At 39.9% G+C, this 22,510-nt stretch overlaps 1 protein-coding gene across 2 annotated transcripts in view; it reads right to left on the bottom strand.

Moving 5' to 3' along the window:
- The window catches only part of SLC38A3 (solute carrier family 38 member 3), a 1,194,467-nt gene that overhangs the window by 1,039,038 nt on the left and 132,919 nt on the right, over nucleotides 1–22,510 (bottom strand). The gene's annotated exons all lie outside the window — the stretch shown is intronic.

Raw genomic sequence — 22,510 nt, 5'->3', positions numbered from 1 at the left:
ATATATATATATATATATATATATATATATATATATATATATATATATATATATATATATATATATATATATATATATATATATATATATATATATATATATATATATATATATATATATATATATATATATATAGACATGTATGTCTACATATATACAGACACACACACACACACACACACACACACACACACACACACACACACACACACACACATATATATATATATATATATATAGAGAGAGAGAGAGAGAGACATATATACAAACACACACACACATATATATATATATATATATATATATATATATATATGTATACATACATTTTCCCTACTGTTGAATGACTGTGCTGCATGATATGCTTGAGAAAACATCACACATATCTGCGGCTTAGATGGCTTACTGGTAAATTGATGTGGCTATGGTGTGCAGGGTCCTGGGTTACACACTTGCAAGGGCTGATAATTTATTTTCTGGCCAGAACAATGGCTGTTGGATACAGAGTGGTTAACGCACCTATAAGCAGTTGTAAGTGGGTGTGAAATGGACAGTTATGTATGGTGTGAAATTTGTGTTGGGAACAGATTGACCTGTTTTTGTTAAGGTGAGAGTGGTATGTTGTGGAAGAAAGTAGGTATATTTGGGAAGGCTGGTTGAGTTGGAAGACAGACAAGACAGCATACAGGGGTGGTATATTATACATGTGGTGGGTAAACACCTTGGACGGGGAGGGGTGTTTGCAAATTGGAAGTCCATGAGCCCCCAAATGGAAACAGTGGGACTGAGGTCCCCACCCATGGGCAGTCACCATTGCACCTTCATGGCCCTGAAGGTGGCTGTGCTGGAGGCTGAGAAGGAGGGGCAGGCTGAACCTCTAATTGTGTCACAAGGGCCTCAAGATGGTGTAGCACATCCCCCAGTTCTCTGTGGAGCTCCCTATGCACCAGACCCTGGACCTGACTTCAGGTTTCAGGATCCTGTCTGCGCGATCTCCAAGGGTGGGGACAAGCACCATTCCCTGAGGTGGTTCCACCTGAAGGTAGTGCAGGACCAACAGATGAAGAGGTCCCAGTTTGGGTCCCAGGTGTGCTGTGGCCTGGTGCATTGGCCAGATGAAGTGGGGAGGTGGTTCTGCTGGGAACATCCTTCCCAAACATGCTATTGTGTTGCAGTTTTAGAACATATTTGGCTAGTAATAGTCAACACAATCCAGGATTAGTTATAACAACATGCATAGATATTCCCATTAACCCAAAACACCAGATTTGGAACAGTTGCATAGCAAACAGAACATATGCATATATGGAACCACAATAGCCATTACAATGGCATGCAGGTTACATTGTTAGTAACAGGCCACTAATGATAGTGTTTCAACATGGAACATGAATAGAAACACATTTCAATATTTGTTGCACAATAGGATATATGTCCCAACAGTAGGTTGTGTGTAAACATACCCATTGATTTGTATGTTCAATTTATTGTTGCAGATATGGTGGGGGTGTATGTCAATTAACAACTACTATACCCTTACAGTATGAGATCCTCAGACCTTTTTTTCCTGTTTATGTCTTCCAGATACTTTGTCAAGGGAGCATCCACCTGCCTATACTCCACAGGAGAATGAAATACTGATCAGCTACATCATGCATCACCATCACACCCTCTTTGGGCATGCTGCCCATGATCTGCAGGAGAGTTCTTCCCTGAGGAATGAGCTTGTCCACAGGGTAAGAGATGTTGGCCTGCATAACTGCAGTTATGAGCAGGTGTGACATCATCGCACTGACCTCATCGGACATGCCCGTTAGTGTGCTGCTGCTGTTAGAAGGGACCAGCTAGCCACAGGTGGGGATAATGCCATCCAGCCCCACTGACACATGCTGCAGAGCTCCTCGCTAGCTTTGGGGCACCTGCCCACCAGCCAAGTCAAGAACCTGATGATTGCATTGTGGAGGTGATTGCTACCCACACAATAGATGAGGAGCATGCATGTAAGAACCCAGAGCACATTAGTAGACCACTGCTGCTTATCCATCTTCATCTGTAAAGTATTTTCATGCATATGTCAGATAACATAGTCTTTTTCTGCAGTGTAGTAATGAACAATGTGCATAACCTATAGTATTGTGGGTTTGTACTGTTGATGTACTAAAATGCTGCTCCCACCCTGTACTAATGCATCAGGTGTAGCTACTGACATCACATCTCTCACTCAACTATGTAGGTTCCTCTGATATACCTCTGGGGCAGCAGCCTGTAGCTGCTGAGTATGGCGTTTTTTTGTTCAGGGTTGCCAATACACCGACCATGTTATGGCCATTGTATTTGCTATGCACACATTTAACACAACTACTCATAATGCATGCTGCACATATTCACTTATTGTTGTTGTTAACTGCACTGCATCACAGTGGTCACCATGGTGGCATATCTGAAGGCTATGTAAGAGTCCTGCAGTATAACTAACCTGTCAGTGCAAGATGTGTGGACAGAGATAAACACAATGGTGGAACAAATGGCCTACAGTAGGGACATGTCTGAAACATTACCCTTATACAGTGGCTACAACAGTGTATATACCACTATTGCAATGGCAACTGTTACAGATAAACACAATGGCATATCATAATACCACATTCCACAACTTTTACAACCTGTAATGTGATCTTAACGTGAGCGATGAATGTGTAATATGGAATCCTATGCTAGAACAACAAATTTGGGGAATACATACCTTAACAAACACTGGAAGCATATGTGTGCACACATTCCAAATATATTGTGGAAGCAGCTTTTGATGTACTGACAGCATTTATTCTTATTGAGTATGCACCTTCCATCAAGTACAGGTCCTCAATGTCACACCAAGTAATGGTGTGCTGTCCAAGAAGAATGTCTATGACATTTGTCCACTCACCTGCAACAGAGGCAGCTGTGGCTTGCACACATCTTTCAAACCATGGAATGGATCCCATATCCAAAAGGTAGCACTCAGGAGTGGGAGACACAGCCTTACCTCACCATTGCATATACCATGGCAAACAGTGCAGACAAGCATGTATGTGACGATGAAGTATGGGACAACATTAATGTAAAAAATAAACAGATGCCCATCCAAAACAACACATGTTGCAAACTGGTCATGCAGCCTGCCCAGAAACATGCAGCAATACTGAGGGACTTGCAGGAATGTCTAGCAAGTATTGTCTGTGCAGTACCTGTGTCAACAATTACCTGAACTCTGGATAAGTGTGGCTTATGGGTTAGGGTAATCAGTTAGAAGAGTTGTTCCACTGGAGATATCATCCAGGGCTCTCTACAGGTAGCATATGCATAACATCAAGTCTCCCAAAGGCATGTGTTGCAATGCATAATGGTGTACCGAGACCAAGGCTGAGACCTACAGACAGTATTAATAAAGATACATGTGCTGCATAAGCAACACCTCACTCCACCTCAGGCCCCCCATCCCCATCTGTACCTTGCTGGTGCCAGTGTACACCTTTAGGTTTGCTGTTCATTAGCAGGAGCTAGGCCAGTAGACATGGTGTTCTGAATTTGGGACACTGCAAAATGACACTCATGTGTGACACATAGTTGTCAAGCATCTGCAAAAAGGCTGAGAAAGGGGAGGGTTGTCATCCTGAAACACAACAGTGAACTGAAGCATACATCCAAAGCCCACTAATAATGGCTGTATCTGAACACAGTCAAGGTCATGAATTGTGCCAGACATAACCCTGACTCCACACCAATAGTGAAGGCACTGTGTGACCTCCAAGGTCTGTGCACATGAGCTGACCTTGCAATCTGGCAGAGTTGGGGGACATTTGTAGGGCGGGGTGACTAAATAATGGCAAGTGAAGATGGGCCATGCTAGTATACCCCTTCCAGGAATAGTGACTGCTGTAGTTCACTTAACAGGTGCTGCAACAAACCATCATGTTAAGGGTGTGCACACTTATGCAACCCACATATTGTATGCATCTCAGTCAGCATCTGCAAAACTAACACATTTTTTGATACCACATTTGATTGCACAGGTCATATGTCACATATCAGGTGTGTGTAATGTTAACATATACAGTATTGTGGCCCCATGGCATATCAGGGAAGAGGGTGGCAGGTCAATAAGGGTGTGTACACTCCTCATAGCCACAGTAAGCTTTGAAGGTTGTCAGTGTAATTGGATTTTATTGCTCATACATGCACTGCTGATGATGAGATCTGCAAATCAGATGTCAGGCATTCACTATTGACATCTGTCCTCATATCATCCCAGGTATGTGTCAGGCAAACACATAGGGGCAGTGAGTAACAAAGCAAACATAACTGTCACATATATACACATTCAATAATGGTGTGTACACTTGTGAGATATGGTGCACAGTACATCCCAGGGTGCTATACAGTTGCACAGCAGTACTGTGTGCATGGGTGCAGTGTGTTCCAGGGGAGGGGCATCACCTAATAACACAACTCATGCATCACAGAGATGTATAATGTTGGTAACAGGGATTGAGTATAGCTGCAGTGTATGCTGTTGAGTGCCATATGTCATGCATGTTGACAGTTGGGTAATGAGAGGTCTGTGTAATAACTTTGTGCCACCTCACCTGTAAGTGTGTGTGTGTGTGTGTGTGTGTGTGTGTGTGTGTGTGTGTGTGTGTGTGTGTGTGTGTGTGTGTATAGAGGTAAGCAATGAAGTACCGGTCTTAAAGTACGTTTTTTGTTTTCCTCTCACAGATAGTGAGGTGGGTCAGGGTCCCTCCTGCAGGCAAACTGATGTTAGTGTCCATATTGACATCCCAGTGTTATCCACCCCATCCCCACACACAATCACATTGCCTATACATACCCCATCACCAGTGACCATAGATGCGGGACAGTTGCCGGGTAGTGGCATGTAACAGGACAGTGTGGTGACTATAGCAAGTGTGTCTTTACACAGCAGCCATAACCGGTTGACCAGTGAAGTACCACACAGGCAGATGTACAAGGGTGCTTGTAGGAGGGCTGCTGGCCATCATGCCCCTGGCAGAAGTGCCACAACAACTGCTACCAGACGCATGTTTTGGGCCGTCATGGAGGCACAGGCATATATGGAATGTTATACCAGACAGAGTTGGAGGCTCCAGAGGGTTACTCATTCTGCTGTTATTGACAATGTCCATGATCTTGCAGGTGCCCACTGTTATTTTGCATAGGTCCTGGATAGATGGTTGGGTGAGATGGTGGGAAACCTTGACTGTGCAATGTCTGTGTTAGAGCATATGGTGGGAGTAGGGTGACAGCCACATGGACGTAGGTCAGCAATACCAACAGGTGGAGGTCTACATGGTTGTGCAACAAGTCACAGCCGCTCCCGTAGTTTCAGTACCAGCACCAGCACTGCAGGGGGGTGCTGTCTACACCACAACACAGCAGGACATGTGCACGTGGCCCTGGGCGGTCCCTACATGGACCCGGATCTAGCAGACATTTGTCATCATCAGGGGAGAGTACCATATCTGGCCCTGTACCTGGTAGTGCCTGTGGAACTTCTGCCAGGCACAGTTCTCATGTCTGTGGCCAGAGACGGTGAACTGCACACCCTGCCATGTATGGTCTGCAGCTGTCCAACAAACCCCTGTGTAGGCCAGCCACATGGTAGAACTGTGTGCATACACACACAAACACACACACACACACACACACACACACACACACACACACACACACACACACACACACACACACACACACACACACACACACACACACACACATCACCAACACAGCTAGGGCACCTCCATACCTACACACACCACATCTGCACAGCCCAATTAATAATGAAACCCCCTAACACACACACATGATGTCAACCAAACAGCTCAGCCTAGGTCTCTGGTAAACCCACAACACACCATGTGCACATGATGATATCTCTGCCATATCCCTGTCATCCATGCCATTGATGGAGGGACAGGCTAATATGGTTCTGATGCACAGGGTGAATGTACTAAGGTGTAGCAATGTAATGCTGTGTAACATGTTTTCAGCAGGAAAGTTTAATGCTTACATGTTGTCAGGATGTGTAGCTATCCAGCCATGATGCATTATAGCTGTTATTAACACTGACTGATTGTAGTCTCCATAATGTATTCAGTTTGTGTTGTAGGTATCTATGTGTCAGCAGGATGTTGGTCTGCTGTTGTTTCCTACAAGGGGTATGGCACTGGGGTGACACATTGGCTGTGTCATAGCTTTGGTACAGCTGAACACAAGTAGCATATCTTTATAACAGTCACTGCATGTGCCACATGGCTGATAGGTCTGAGGGGTGTATACAGGTGAGTGCATGGTGGCTGATGTCAGCAGCTCTTCTACAGTGAACAATGGTAAGTGTACTGGATGGCACACACAGAGGCTTTGGTGTTGATGCAATACACAGAGAATACTATATACATGGATGTACTTAATTTTGCAGTGAACCCATTTTAGCCTATGTAATTCCACCAAGACAAAATATGCATAACATCACATCAGTAAATAATCAGTCTGCTAGTTTCATGTCATTGACGATGGTACTGGCAGGGTATATGTCCTCTTCCCCAGTGTAGTGCAATTTTGGAGTTGGTAAACATAGGTGTACTGGTGTGGGTATCACAGCCCTCCACTTTGGAGGGTGTGGGGTGGTGCAGAGCCACACATAGTGTGATTGACAACTACTTAATCTGTTAACATAAACTGTACAGTATTACAGCATACTAAGTGGGGGGATACACACAACAATAACCCCAATGATGGTGGCTTTGTCCACAACATCGACAACCAACTATATATACCAACGCCAGTATCGCTGTACAGCTATACAGTGGGGAAGAGGGCATTTACACATCTACTACTAGTTCTGATGGAATGAATTTACACAAGATGATTCCTTTGAAATGTTAGCATTTGCCAGTCAGTTCTTGGGCAGATGACCTCCCAGGACATGTATTTTCTGCAAACTGAAGTAGATACCTTCACATACACACACACATACACACTTACTTGGCAACACTGAGAGTAGAACCCGTACCTAAGTACTTATTGCTACTAATGTGTTTGGCCTTAATTGCACACACCACACAGCTTTTAGGGTGAGGTGTGGCCCACATTTCTTAAGTGAGAAACATCACCAGGCCTTGTACAGTATGGTAATGGGGGATGTACTGGGTGTTAATGAACAATATATAGTATGACATACTGTCATATACACATTGACAAACACAAAACAGCCATAGACACATCTGAGAGACCTGGGTTTATCAGTGCTAACTACCTTGTCAGTGAGTCCATTCTGTTACAGATAATCTGCACACAGCACATACATCATTGGGCTGGATAGTGTAATCAGTTACCTGTATGGTTGATAGTGACAGTGGTCTTCATACAGTGGACCTCGGGACATGTACTGGGCGTACCCTGGCATAAAGTCAATATAGAAATACCACACATAGGCAGGAAACAGGATCCAAAATATTTATTCTTCTTTAGCGCCTCGACAACCAGTTTTCAAGAAGTATAAAATAACATAGCAAAACATTCCCCTTAAATACCCATCCCTAATCAAACAATTAAAAACAGCAATAAACTAATTAAATCAGATATTTCCAATTAATTTCACAATTAAGGCCATGTGGAACCATAGTATTATACTTCAAAATGAATAAAGATTCCTTAAAAAGTAATTAATTCTTTAACATTTCATCATCTCCTAATTTAACAAAAACTTTATCTAAAATAGTAGCTTGTAGCAACTTATAATCACTTTTATGATACTGCATAAAATGCACTGTAATGGTACTTTCCACTTTACATTTCTTTATGTCTCTGACTTGTTCCTGTAATTGATGTTTAAACATTCTTTTAGTCTCCCCAATGTATATTAAATTACATGGACAACGTAAAGCATAGATAATACCTGTAGTAGTACATGAAAAATTTCCTAACACTGTAAAATTCTTATTACCAAATTTATAAAATGTTTGTACAGGCAAATCACAAATGTTAAATTTCCCACAAGGAATAGTATCCTTAAGTAACGGGTTATTTACTAAGCCTTCTGTAGGGGCAATAAAATAAGATTTGATAAGTTTATCTGCTATACTGACACCTTTCTTATAAGAGAAAACAGGACATCCATTCAATAACTTATTTAGCTTCCCATCCCTTAATAAAAATTTCCAATAGTACCTAATTTGTTCTTGCATCTGTTCACTCAAAATATTATATAGCATAACTATATAAAAATTATTTTGTAACTGAATATTCTTTTGATAATGCATACATCTTATGTCTTTACATTTATCAGCATTAGATACATAATTTTCACTGATTTTATCTAAAGCATTCAGAATGGTAGGTAATGGATACCCCTATTCAAAAACATCTGTGAGGTAGAAGTAATAGCTTTTAATAAATCAGCTGTTTGTTTGTTTGTTTGTGTCTTTCGGCTTTTCCCGGTTAGGGGTCGCCACAGCGGGACTCCAGTCCGCTAATGATTGGTAGTTGATTTTTATGTGTTGAGTTACCAGCCTTGATGCACAACCTTCTACAAAGGTAGCCCATTCACGCATGTCTCCACGCAGAGGACGCTCTAGCTGAGAATCAAACTGGACAGCACCTTACTGTGAGGCGACAACGCTACCGCAGCACCACCACCACATAAACATAATAATTCCCCGTATGGTAGGGAATTAATTAAATGACTGGGATGAAAACTAGAGTCATGTAGAAATTGCCCCCCATCATGAAATTACCTAAACACCGAGATAAGAATTTGACCAGTGTTAGTACCTACCAAATGTACATCTAAAAAATCAAGTGTCTGTCCAAATTGTAAGCCATCAAAAAGATAATTAAATAAATTACACTGTAGATCATTAATAAAGCTCTCAATCTTTTCAATACCATTTTGGCATAAGAAAATGAGATTGTCTATGTATCTATAATATTTTTTAACATACTTCTTACAGAATGTTGTTGTTGTGTCTTTCGGCTTTTCCCGGTTAGGGGTCGCCACAGCGGAACTCCGGTCCGCTAATGATTGGCAGTAGATTTTTACGTGCCAAGTTGCCAGCTCTGACACACAACCTTCAATGAAGGTATGCCCATTCACGCATGTCTCCACACAGAAGACGCGCTAGCTGAGAATCGAACAGGGCAATGTCGTACTGTGAGGCAACAACACTACCGCAGCACCACCATACAGGTTGATAAATATACTTATTTTCAAAAAAGGCCATAAATATGTTAGCATAAGTAGGGGCAAAAGGTGCCCCCATAGCTGTGCCCTGTAGTTGATGAAAAATCTGATTATTGAAAGAGAAGTAGTTATTATTCAAACTGAATTCTATCCATTTAATAATATAGTTTGACAATGAAAATTCTTCTAACATAGATTGTAAAGCAGTAATGCCATCCCTATGTTTAATATTTGTGTATAGGCTTCTAACATCAAGGGTCACCCAATACATACTAGAATTCCAATTAATTGAAGAGATTTTATTAAGAAAATCAAAAGTGTCCTTGATGTAAGAATCCAACTGCTGAACATACGGCAAAAGAAAATCATGTAGAACATTGCCAATATTATGTAAGACATAGTTTGTAGCAGCAACTATAGGCCTGTCTGTTGGGTTAACCCCACTCTTGTGTAACTTTGGCAGGCAATAAAAAGTTGCCATAATGCATTTATCTTTGTTCAACTTTTAATTCACATCTTCCTTAGTCAGATATCGTAAACGTTGGCCTTTATCTATCAGTACTGAATATTCTTGAAGTGCCCCATAATAAATTTGAATATCAACAAATTTATAAACATCCATGTCATGTAAATGTGTCTAACACATTTCAAGATATTGCCTATAATGTAAAATCACAATTTTATTACCTTTATCTGATGGCTTCACAATCAGATGTTAACTTTGAGCCAATTCTTTTAGTGCTAACCATTCACATTTGGTTAAATTATAACATACCTGAGACTTATGCTAACTAAAATCATAGTAAATTTGTTCTAGTGCAAAATGTACCATGGCCATAAAGTTTTTAACACTTTTGTTACTAAAAGCTGGTACAAAATCACTTCTGTATTTAATACTAGATGTACTAAGTACACAGTATGCATTAAAACCAGCATCACTCAGTTTCAATAAAAGACAAACTATCAGAATTAGAAGAGAAATATTCATCATCAGACAAACTGTCATTAATATCATTCACATTCTCGTCAAAATGGCATTTTAATTGCAATTTTCATGATAGTCTGAAATGTTCTTGTTCTATGACATGCCAAGATGGTAGAACAGTGGGGACAAATTTTAAAGCCAAATTTAATACCCCTACCTGTTCATTAGTCAAACGACATCCAGATACATTCACAACCAATGATGGTTCAGGTACAACAGCAGCATTACTGCCATTTACTACGTTTATAGTTCTGCTTAAATTGTCCTTCACCTGCCGGCAAGGGCGCAGCATATCCTCTTTTTCTATTACATTTCCTTTCTTCTTCTCTCTGCTGTTGTAAAGACAATATACCCAGCACCAACACCCACATTGGATATTTTACTCACTGAAACCCATAATACTCTGACATACCCACAATCTCACATTGACCAGGTCTGCAATACAACCCCTTGTCTATCTCATCAGTGCTAATACAGAGCTATGCATTTATTGCATAAGCCACAGGGATAGTAGGGTGATGGTTTGTCATGGCTCTCCTAATGTTAGCAACATCACTATCCCTTATACTGTATGGCCAGTTCTATTGTATTTGGAGACTGTGGCCTCAGAATGCTGTATCCTACAAATATATAGACCTGCACACATACACACACTTGCCAGGACTCAGAGGGTAACCCATGACTATCTACCCATTTGTACAACAGTGTTGTGCTGGTACTGCAACCTCCAGGTAGCCCATGGGTGAAGAGTGTAACAAGGTACGTTTAATGTCCATTGCAGCAGCAGCCATTTCTAACTATGGCAATGGGGGGTGTAGTGTGTGAGAAGGCCTTCAAGGTATTATCAACTACAAGTTTGCAAACACACAGACACTGTTATTCTCAGGAATGTACACTGACACATTTGTCAGTACTGGGATTCATAGCTGCAGGTGTTCCTAGGTGTGTACCACAATATTTTCCATGGAGAGATGAGAAGAGTAGGGGATGTGGGTACAGTGATATCATGCCACCTGACATTTGTCAGCAGGCCATCTATCAACTGATGCTACTTGAGTGATCCTCATGGTGACAGTTAAATGCAACATCCAATCATCTGGTTGTCTCTTGCAGAGGGCCAGTGAGGTGCTCCAAATGACATGTATGTAACATATACTACATAACATGGCCAGTGTCCAGGATGCAGACCTGTATCCAAGCTTGTCCTGTTGACTGTGGTAGTCTAGTTTAGGTATCAGTGACATGTGGTGCATACAGGGTGGGGTTTCCTAGCTGTAGCATTCATAACACAGCAGGGCAGACACGTCAGAGTCAGTCAAGCATAGATTGCCTGTAAGCAGCCAAGTTGGATACCTGACATCTGCACATGTGTACAGAGGACAGTCAGAAATCAGCTAGCCAACAGGTTATGCATTAGGATTAATTTTTTGACAGATAGCCGTCTGACACTGATAGGTATGCCATTAATACATTACAGCAGCCCTGAATAACATGTCCTATACACATAATACTCTACAGTTAATATCAACATATCAGATCAATATCCAGTAGCAAATACTTAATAACACACAGCTCACAGAGCAAGAACAAAATAGTCAGTACTCACAGTACATCTTTGCATGCAGGGGTGTATGGTTCCAGTACTATAATCTGCAATATATTCTTACTTTGGAAAGCACTATTAACAGTAGTAACATAATAATACAATACATGCAAGTGTGACTGCATATAACCTGGGATACTACCCATGAATGAAACACATACAAATGGAAAACATTGCTGTACTAGCCATATATACTCAGGTGTCACATACAGTATACTCACACCCCTTGCTACTGTAATGACAGCACACAGAAGCATGTTATGTACATAGAATTAAATGCACTTATTAAAGATGACATTACTGTGCTATTTCAACAAAATGGAATGTGATCACTGGTTATCAGGGCTGAGCCATGCTTAGCAGGTGTATGCATTGTTTGCATATAAATGCTAAGCAGATTTGCGCACTCATAAGCAAAGCACCTTTTCATTTAACCATACATTAGCAGCACTTATCATTGAGCAAACTTGCACAAACCCACTTAAAGTTGCTCAAAACTACCTTAACCACTCTGTATCCAACAGTCCTTGTTCTGCCTAGCAACAAAATAAACAGCCCTTGCAGGTCTTGAACCCAGGACCCTGTATACTATAGTCACAGCAGCAAGCCACTAAGCCATCACAGCTGTGAAGATGATTGCTGTTTTTTCCAGTATATCTCTCAGTACACATACTGAATAGTAGTGAACAACTGCTTTGACTTCTGCAATTGTGTAGAACTTGTTAGTGAAATTACTGTTGAATCAGTATGTTGTTATACCTAAATATACACATATTTGCTAAATATGGTGGGATACATCTGGGAAGGTAAATGCAACACTCATGTTTACACATAACAAGGATATGGATATGTTGTTGTTTCTTTCGGCTATTCCCGGTTAGGGGTCACCACAGCAGAACTCCGGTCCGCTAATGATTGGTAGATGATTTTTACATGCCAAGTTACCAGCCCTGACGCACAACCTTCAACAAAGGTACAGCCATTAACGCATGTCTCCACGCAGAAGATGCTCTAGCTGAGAATCAAACCGGACAGCGTCTTACTGTGAGGCGACAAAGCTACCACAGCACCACCACCGCGGGTACAAGGATATATATATATATATATATATATATATATATATATATATATGTATACATGTACATACACATATATATATATATATATATATATATATGTATATATATATATATATCTGTATATTGATTTATATATTATATATACAGTTTTTCTTGCCCCAGATGTCAGGTGCCCCCCAAATGGGGAGTAATATATATATATATATCTATATATATATATATATATATATATATATATATATATATATATATATATATATATATATAAAATAAGAAACACAAAAATATACCTCCAAACAAAAGCAAATACACCAAAAAGCTTTTAAGCTTTTAAGCATAATAAAATAAAGAAGAGGTATAATAAAAGAAAAACAGGGGGCTGGAGAGAGAGTAACCAGGACTGCAACAGTGAATACACTCGAACATCTACATTTATGGTTAAGTGAACACAACTGTACTATGTTCATCGTGTTTCACTGTTGCAGTCATTACATTTGGGTAGATTCCCAAAGCTAAGGATGGAAGGATAGATTTATACAGCATTAGGACCAGCTATAAGGCCCTGCAAAACAGCAGTGGCAAAGCCAGCTCTGGATTTAGAGAAAACTGGTAAATGATAATGCTTGGAGAAAGTATTAACTGAGCTCCAGCTTCTAGAATATCCCTGGTAGGAACACCTCTGAGAAAGGCTGCTGAAGTAGATGCAGCCCTGGTGGAATGAGATCTGATCATCTGGGGGATAGGTTTTCCATGGTGCTTATAACAGAAATGAATACAATGGCTTATCCATTTACAAATGGTCTGCTTTGAAATAGCCTTCCCCTCTGCCCCTGCAGCAAATGCTACCAGCAGTTGTTCAGATTTTCTTTGAGATTTAGTCCTGTCCAAGTTGAATCTAAGTTGTCTGTGTGCATCCAGTGAATGCAGAATCCACTCTCCCTTGTTCTGTGGATTGGGAAAGAAAGTTGGCAAATGAATGGACTGATTAAGAGCCACACTGGATACCACTTTGGGCATGAATGATGGATTGGTCCTGAGTGACACCCTGTCCGCATAAAAGATGATGAAAGGCTCCACTGCCATAAGGGCTTATAATTCAGATATCCTTCTAGCTGAAGTGATTGCTAAAAGGAAGGCTGTTTTCCAGGAAATAAATTTTAAGTCTGCAGTAGCAGCTGGCTCAAAAGGAGGTAGAGTGAGTTTCTCCAATACAATGTCAAGGTCCCAGGCAGGGGTTGGAGCTCACCTGGGTGGTCTCAAGTTTTTGGTCCCTCTGAGATACTGCTTTAGAAGAGGATGAGAGAAGGGGGGGGTCTGTGTTGTAATGAGCTGAAATGGCTGAGGCATGGATTCTTATGGAAGAAAAAAGACTTGCCCGTATGAAGCATCTCAGTTTAGTATTGCAAAATCGGAGGTAAATTGGGCACTGCTGTGCTCATCCCTTGAGACTGATTCCAGGCACAGAAACTTTTCCATTTGTCAGCATAAGATTGCCTAGTACTAGGTATTCTCGCCTCCAAAATGACATCCATCACAGATTTGCTGAGGGATGCTAAGGATGAATTTAAGTGATTAGTCAAGCTGCAAGATTCAATGTTTGGAGCTGAGGGTGCAGAATTTGGTTCTTCTGCTGAGACAGTAAGGAAGGTGTCTGAGGCAGGTGCCATGGAGAAATGTGTGACACACTGCGCAGGAGTGGTTACCAGTGTTGGTGAGGCCAGTCTGGAGCAATCAAAATAATTTTTGGTATGTCCTGTTTGACTTTTAGTAGAACTTTGGAGAGCAAAGGCAGAAGGGGGAAGGCATACACTGATAGGTTTTTCCAGCAGAAGGACAGAGCATCCACTTTCAAGGCTTTTTTGTGATGAGTTCTTTTCATAATTTGTCCAACTGGTAGTTCTGGGGTGAGGCAAAAAGTTCGATATCAATATGTTGAAAATCCGTGGTTCCAGTTTCCATTTGTGGGGGTCAATGAGATTTCTGCTTAGTTCATCTGCCAGAACATTCTGCTTTCCTGGCAGGAATTGAGCTTGTAGTTGTACTTGGTAGCTCAAGGCTGTGTTCCACAATGTCATGGCTAGTCTGCAGAGGGGTAGGAATGTGTACCCCTCTGTGTGTGTGTGTGTGTGTGTGTGTGTGTGTGTGTGTGTGTGTGTGTGTGTGTGTGTGTGTGTGTGTGTGTGTGTGTGTGTGTATGGACTCCCTACTGGAACATCAGGGCTCACAATGTCAAGTCCCAAAAAGCCCCCACAAAAGACTGAAAGTGCAGTAAAATTGTGAATATTGAGCATCACTATCCTCCTTTAAACTTTTTTTCTGCAGGGAGACTTGTGTGCAGGGCAAATCACCCACATCCCCAAAACATATATATAGTAACTCTGAGATTGCCATTCCTCAAAGTAGAATATTCCAACATTTGTCAGTCTTGGAATTTATTATATGAAAGTCTGGATTTATGGCCATTTTTTTCTCCACATTACAGGACTCTGCATTCTAAGTCCCAACATTTCAAACAATTACAGAGTGTGTGTGTATGTGTGTGTGTATGTATATGTGTACATATATATATATATTTATATATATATATATATATATATATATATATATATATATATATATATATATATATATATATATATATATATATATATATATATATATATATATATATATATGTGTGTGTGTATATATATATATATATATATATATATATATATATATATATATATATATATATATATATATATATATATATATATATATATATATATATATATATATATATATATACATATATATATATATATATATATATATATATATATATATATATATATATATATATATATATATATATATATATATATCTATATACATATTCATATATATGTATGTGTATGTATGTATCTCTGTCTCTCTATAGATATAAATATATATATATATATAGATATAAATATATATATATATATATATATATGTGTATGTATATATATATATATATATATATATATATATATATATATATATATATATATATATGTATATATATATATATATATATATATATATATATATATATATATATATATATGTATGTGTATATATATATATATATATATATATATATATATATATATATATATATATATATATATATATATATATATGTGTATATATACATATATATATATATATATATATATATATATATATATATATATATATATATATATATATATGTATATGGATTCACTTTATAACCTCGAATGCTGAAATATAATTTCAGTATCTCGAGACTATAAAACAATCCACAAAACACTGACAAACAAAACCGTGAAACCACATAACCCGAAAACACCGCACACACTACACTAAATATACAACACAACACCCACATCACAACATAAACAAAAAAACAACACACATGCACAACTCACACACACATAAGCAGGGCCCCCACACCCCCCTACTTATATATACTAACTCCGAGATCGCACAAACACAACACAAAAGCTCACTCACACACGCACATTCTCCAATCCCTCACACACACTCTAACTCAAAACCCTTACAAAACAGTCACTTACCTGACATAACACCTACATCCAAACACGGCATCGCGCACCAACAAAACACAAACCAGACATTACATGGCAACATCATAACCGCGAATTCGACATATTTCCGACATACGTCAAATTCGTGACTATGAACGTTCGCTGTTTTTAACATTTGACTTTATAGCTTTGAGATACTGAAATTCGACATTTCACTATTTCGATGTTATAAAGTGAACCCATGTATATATATATATATATATATATATATATATATATATATATATATATATATATATATATTTATTTATTTTATTTTTTATTTTACATTGTTGACTTTGATAATCCGACTGGATGCATATCCATTTTCAGCGGAGGCCCGGGGAGAAAAGCTCCAAGGGTAAGCAGATACATCATTACATAATACCAGCATTATATATTACAAACAGATTATTTACAGAGATTACATAAGTAAGCAAGTTAAACAAGTTCCACAGGTTAGAGTTAATCCTGAGCGCAAGTCAGGATTAAATTAAATTACACAGTAAACTGGTTAACAGATTTTTACACATTCTAGAGAGAGTTAGACAGGCTTGATACATTGACATGTATGTATACTCTACAGTGTTTGAAAACCTTTGGCCTTGTAATGTAGACGATGGGACACAGAGATCCTCAGTATAATGATGTAGCAAAACCCACACTGCAATGGATCCTGTCAGTACACAATAACCCCAACATCCAATCTACATTAGGCAGAGCAACCTTGACGAGTGGATGGGAAACAGAAAGTTTACCCCAGAGATCACTAAAATGGATCTGCTGGACAGAGGCACAGGGGACTAATCTAAGGGGGCGGCGTAAGCCAACCCATTCTGGCTAGACTTATAAATGCCTTTGGGCAGATAGTCTAGTACCTACCTATGAACCTATGAACCCACACAGAATACTGATGACACACACACACACTTACCAGTACTGAGTTTCCTACCCCTACCTGACTATGTATTGCTATTACAGTGTTATGCAGTTATTGCACTAGCCACAAAGCTTACATGTTGGAGAGCTGTCCAAAGGTATCTTTGAAGGTGACTGACATCAGCAACAGTGCTAAAGGAGGGATAAGGGAAGTGTAATACATGTGAATGTCCACAAAAGCAGGTGTCAACAGAGACACACACACACACACACACACACACACACACACACACACACACACACACACACACACACTCTCTCTCTCTCTCAGGAAAGCACACACATTATCACAGTTGCCAGGATCAGGACTAGAACTCCTACCTAACTAGTTTGCTACACTACAGTATTATGCAGTTATCACAAGTCCACAGAGCTTATATGGCTGATACATGGCCAAACGGTTATTTCAAGGTGAATGACATCAGCAGGCATGCTAAAGTAGGGCAATGAGAGGTGTAGTGATTGTGAATGGCTTCAAAATCATTCATCTCCACACACACACACACACACACACACACACACACACACACACACACACACACACACACACACACACACACACACTTGCCAGTACTAAGGTGCATAGGTTCATTGCTTCATAGGTGTGTAGTAGGTGAATGGGTCTGAAGGCTGTACAAGCCTAGGCAAAGGGAATACCTTGGCATCAGGCCACATGACAATGGTCTCCAGTGTGGCTCAGGGGTGTGGTCCCTGGAGTGGTCCCATAGGTGGGTAATGTATTCACCATCTACTCATCTTGGTTACTATTGTGTGTGGCCAGTGATGTGCACTGCTTTGCATGTATGTGATCTATATTCCATAACATGGACAGTGTCTGGGTTGCGCTCTTGTCCCACATGCATATTCTTTGACATGTGGAAGTGTACTTGAGGTCTCTGGGGCCTGTTGTATGTACAGATTGTTATCTTCTGATGTAGCATTCCTGACTAGACCTGGCTATCGGACTGAGTTCGTGCTTGCACCTACATTGACATTCAGTGGAGTTAGTGGCATTTGTCCATACAGGGCATGTGTATAAGGCATGGTATTCCCTTTGTGGGTTACATTTGCAGACTCTACAGTTGTTGCAGGCATCCAGTGGGGAACATAGCAAAAGGACCACTGTAAGCATTTATTTGCCTACTGTAGGGATGGAACAGGGTGCCATGTCCTTTTACTTGCTGGATAACACACAGTCAGGAGATGTAACACATCACAGTACTTTCTGAAGTCAGTGGGACTGTTGTGGTCAACAGGCATGTAGTCCACTGCAATCACACCATGGTTACTATCTGTGAGGCAATATGCAGGAAACTGCCAATATAGTGGTTGCTGCTTAGCCAAGTGTGTTTGTGTATGAGACATGGGTGGAGAATGTTCTCTGAGTAATACAAGGGTTGCCTATATTGTTCACCAATCCGTAATGTCACATGTAGGGCTATGGATTGTCTACACCAGCCTCTCTGGTGTTTGATATCTGTTAACTTTGTAAGGTGGGCACTGTGACATATACTAGGTCCTCAATATAATAATTTATCAAAACCCACCCCACAATGCATCCTGTTATTACACAATCATAGCAACCTCCACACAAGATACTGATAACACACACACACACGCACACTTGCCAGTACTGAGATTTAAACCTCTACCTAGCTAAGTATTGCTACTACAGTGTACCACATTTATAGCACATGCCATGGAGATTATAGGATGGGTGCTGTCCCAAAGCACTTCTAAGGTGAGGAACATCACCAGCTCTTGTAAATACTGGTATTGGGTGATGTAGTGGATGAGAGATCCCAAAAAGAATTTTACTCTAAACACACATATACATTTGCCAGTGGTGAGGTTCAAACCTCTATCTAACAATCTTTATGGACCATTAGGTTATGTCTTTACCACATGCACCACTGACCTGATATGGTTTATGATTGGTAACAGGTACCTCTAAGGTGGATGATATCTGCAGCACTGCTAAAATCAGGCACTGAGATGTGTACTGGGTGTAAATAGGGCCAACATCTTGGAAGTACAGACACAAACCCTTGCCACAGATGAGATTCAACCCCATACTTGTGCAGTTACTGCTACTAAATTGTTCACATTTATGGCACATGCCACAGAGCTTATAGGGCTGGCCCTTCTCCAAAGGGGTATTTCAAGATGATTGACATCAGCAGGCTTGCTAAAGTAGGGCAATGGGAGGTGTAGTAACTGTGAATAGCCTCAAAATCATTAATCTCTACACACACACACACACACACACACACACACACACACACACACACACACACACACACACACACACACACACACACACACACCAGTTTCACAATTTCCATGTCTGGGATTACAACTCCTACCTAAGTAGATATGTTACACTATAGCATTACGTAGTTATCACACATGTCATGGAGTTTATAAGGCTGGTCCTTGTCCAAAGGGGTATTTCAAGGTGACTGACAGCAGGCTTGCTAAAGTAGGGCAATGGGAGGTGTAGTGACTATTAGTGGCCTCAAAATTATTAATCTCCACACACACACACAGACACAAACACACTTTCACAGTTGCCATGTCTGGGATTAGAGCTCCTGCCTAACTAGTATGTTACACTATAACATTACACAGTTATCACACGTGCCATGGAGCATATAGGGCTATCCTTTCTTCAAAGGGGTATTTCAAGGTGACTGACATCAGCAGGCTTGCTAAAGTAGGGCAATGGGAGGTGTATTGACTGTGAATGGCCTCAAAATCATTAAGCTCTACACAAACACCCACACGCACTTTCACAATTACCATGTCTGGGATTAGAACTCCTCCCTAACTAGGTATGTTATACTATACCATTACACAGTTATCGCACATGCCACTGAGATTATGCGGCTGTAAAATGGCCAGAGGGGTATTTCAAGGTGACTGACATCAGGGCTATGGGACGTGCTGTGTGTGAATGGGCCATAAACCATTCCTCTGGGAACACACACACAACACTCAGTCACACACAATTTTACATTTGACAGGACTGGGTATACAAATGCTAGATGAATACCGATTTGTACTGTTATGTTACACAGTTATCAAAAGCTTTTTTATTGTTTCACTGCATTTGTGTACTGTTTTATACTGCTTTAACTGTATTTTTCATTGCTAGATACTGTTTCATTACTCTAATTGCATGTTTACTGAATTACTTAACTGTAAAGTGCTTTTTCATACTGAGAGTTGTAGTTTCTGTTTGTGAGTGCTCTATCCAAGCTTTTCTGTGCATTTTTGATTTTTTGAGGTTTCTGTGTTCTGCAGCTAGGAACTGTAATAGTGTGCATTAATATAAATTGTCTGTTTACAGTTAAGAGCATTCTCTAGAGTCTGCTTGCTCCTTGATCTCTTTAAAACATTCATTTAGTGGCTACAGCTAGGAACTGTAATAGTGTGCATTACTATAATTGCATTTTTATTTAATTACTAAATTGTAAACTGCTTTTTCATACTGAGACTTGTATTTTCTCTTTGTGGATGTTCTTTCTATGCTTTTAAAGTAAGGTTTCTGTGTTCTGCTCAGGTGGCATAATCTTGATAGAGGCCTGTTGTCTAGGCTAGTAGTTTTGTTTGAGTTTCCTGTGTTTCTGGCAGCCATTTTAAGCTGATTGTCTTCATTATTATTGAGAGTAACAAGGCCTCCTGATCTTCTGTAGTGCAAGTGATTGGATAATAGCAGGGGCCGAGTAGTAATTTGATCTTCTAACTCTTCCATTTTTGCTGGTATATAAAGCCTGTGTCCTGAAAAGGTTGTGCTTGTATTGCTCAAGCTGTGGATTGTTTCATTACTGAAACTAAGTGGAAATTCCTTAAGATTCCAAGAGCAGAATAAGTTATTTCATACACTTATTTCACTGAACTGCACTTGTGAAACATGTGTAATTGTGCTATACAGTTGTTCTACTACATTTTGCACTGTTATAAAGCTTTTTTATTGTTTCACTGCATTTATGTACTGTTTTATACTGTTTTAACTGTGTTTTACATCACTAGATACTGTTTCATTACTCTAATTGCATGTTTACTGAATTACTTAACTGTAAACTGCTTTTTCATACTGGGAGTTGTATTTTCTGTTTGTGAGTGCTCTATCCGAGCTTTTCTGTGCATTTTTGATTTTTTGAGGTTTCTGTCTTCTACAGCTAGGAACTGTAATAGTGTGCATTACTATAATTGCCTGTTTACAGTTAAAAGCATTCTCTAGAGTCTGCTTGCTCCTTGATCTGTTTAAAACTTTCATTTAGTGGCTACAGCTAGGAACTGGTTTTCCCACCCACTCTCCCTAGTGTTGTGGTGTTCTTATACTTGGTGGCTTTAAAGTTGCCCACCCATACTGTAAATTAGATCTGTGACACTCCTCCCAGTGTAATGTCATTAGTTCATTCAATCTAAAAGAGAACATTTGTGACGGCCAACCCACTCAGATTCTTAACGTTGAATTAACTTCTGTTCCAACTTTCTCCATTTCCACTTTTACTGAAAAAAAATTCTAAGCTTGCTTCCCCCTTTTCCTGTGGCAGGTCTTGTCCAGATATGGATCTGCTGTGTCCAGGACTGTTTGTGAACTATTCCTGGTACCATAAAGTCTGCTCTTCACATTTTCCCTTGCAACCAGCCAGCTTTTTAGTTTTAGCACTCATATCAGTTTCTTTGAGCTCAGCAGTTGTTCAGAACTCACTGTAAGCACTAAATAAGTTACAAATTACTACAGCACTCAACTTTTTTCGCTTGTCTACAGGGAAACAGTTTTTAGTACTTATTAAATAAGCACCTATTCAGGCATGTCTAAAGGTCAACTTCCTGTGTTTTCTCCTGTCTACCTGATGAATCTGGGCATCTTGGGACAATGCAGCAATTGCCTAATGTACACAGACAACCCTCTCCTCCTACCACCCAACACCACGACCTGTGAGAGATGCACTTATATAGCCAAACCGGAAGCAAAGCTCTCTTCACCGAAGACTGGACTAGACAGTCAATAGGAGAAGGTAAACACTTGCACTGCACCACACTCATTACATAGTC

This window comes from Protopterus annectens, chromosome 7.part0 (assembly GCF_019279795.1).
Source record: "Protopterus annectens isolate FY-2018-M chromosome 7.part0, PAN1.0, whole genome shotgun sequence".
Lineage (NCBI taxonomy): Eukaryota > Metazoa > Chordata > Ceratodontiformes > Protopteridae > Protopterus > Protopterus annectens.
The sequence above is the reverse complement of the archived record's forward strand: the minus strand, read 5'-3'. Positions and strand labels throughout refer to the sequence as shown.